Here is a 1,806-nt window from a genome sequence, read left to right on the forward strand (position 1 = left end):
CCTTGATTTGGGTCGCCAAATCCGGTCATGTCGGTCCAGCAACGATAGTCAATAGCACCACTGCATCAGGTGGCAGATAAGATGCTGGCATTTTGTCTTTTGTGTCCTGAGTTTAAAACTCTATGCATTAAAATCTATAAAAATAATGTGCAATTTATATCACCCCACATACTGGTGTTCCTACCAGCAAGTTTGAATAGTAAAGTGGTTTTATTGTTTGGAGCAGACTTCTTTTTTTTTTTTGGGTAAAGAGCAGTCAATTTTTTACCAGTCAATGATTTTCAAAGGAATCTTGGTCCTCTGCATGATTAACCATCTAAGCCTGGCAATCTATGAGCTGAATAGTCCAACTACCAGGTCTGACAGTCCATGAAAATGCTGAATGGAGGAGGACCAAACATGCATCCAATCATTGCGGAATTATTAATATAGCAAGGGTGATGGGGACATCAAAGTGTACAGGCGCAAGAAGAAGAAGAAGCAGCCATCTTTGTGGCTGGAAGAATAGAAAGAAGAAGAATAAAGAAGGAGGAAGAAAGAAAGCTCGATCCAGATTTTAGAAGATCTTGTGGGCCCCATTAGTTATTAGTTTAGTAGTTTATTTGTAGTATATTCTTTTCCTTGTTAATCTTTTAATTAATTAGGAAACTACTTTATTGGTTGATTAGTTTTTAGAAAGTCTTTATTTACTACTCAATTAACTCTTTTTATTTTTAGTAACTAGATTGATATTTATGTAATGGCTTAGGCCACGATTGAGTTTAATGAATGAGAATTAAAAAAAAGACCAAGAATAAACCCCCAAACCCCTCACGGTTCTCTCTCTCTCTCGTTTTCTCACCTTTCTCTCTCGCCTCTTTCCTCCCTTACTCTCTCGGCTCTCTCTTCTCTCAGTCTTCTTGTCTCGCCTCCCTCTCTTTCTTTTCAATCTTATTTCTTTTTTTTGTTTCTGCCGCTGTTTTTGTCACTGCTGACCTCCCCCATCGCTGCCCACTGCTGCTGCAACACATCACTGCCGCTAAAAAAACTGCTGCTGCTGCACCTGCTGCCTTTACTTCACTGCTGCTGCAACCTATTTCTGCCGGGACAAAACTGCTCTGTTGCACCTGCTGCCTTTACCTCACTGCTGCTGCTACGTACTACTGCCGTTACAATACTGCTGCTGTTGCACACTGCTGCCTTTACATCACTGCTGCTACTACTCTCGGTTGTTGTTTACCCTACGCTGGTGCTGCTCTCTCTACAATCGACTGGATGTATCTTCATCAACTAAAAGTGGACTGCAACCTCTTTATTTTGGAGGACCTTGATCTCTTCTTCTCTCCTTAGATCTGAACAGCAGTATGGTAAAACATTAAACTAAACTCTCCCCACCTCCATTAATCCCTATTATATATATACAGCCCATTGACGTTGAAGCCTGCCTTTGTCCTTTGTTTATGCCTATTTTATCGATTGTTTGCATATCTAATTTGGGTGTCTAGATGGATTTGTGCTGAACCTAATACTTGTATGTCGTTTGTTTCCTTCCCATGGTTTTAAGTATCTCCGATACCGATACGATACCCTCCGATACGTATCTTAAATTTAGTCGGCCGATACGATACACACCGATACGATACATTGAATTTTTTAAATCATTTCGTATCGATATATATCCTACAATACATACCGATATGCATCAATACACTACTAATACACATCGATACGATACGACATGCCTCGATACGACTCTATGAAAAATATAAAATTAAGGTAAAATGTACGTTTCGGTATGTATTGGTACGTATTGGTGAGTATCGGTAT

This window comes from Macadamia integrifolia, chromosome 13, assembly GCF_013358625.1.
Source record: "Macadamia integrifolia cultivar HAES 741 chromosome 13, SCU_Mint_v3, whole genome shotgun sequence".
Classification (NCBI taxonomy): domain Eukaryota; kingdom Viridiplantae; phylum Streptophyta; class Magnoliopsida; order Proteales; family Proteaceae; genus Macadamia; species Macadamia integrifolia.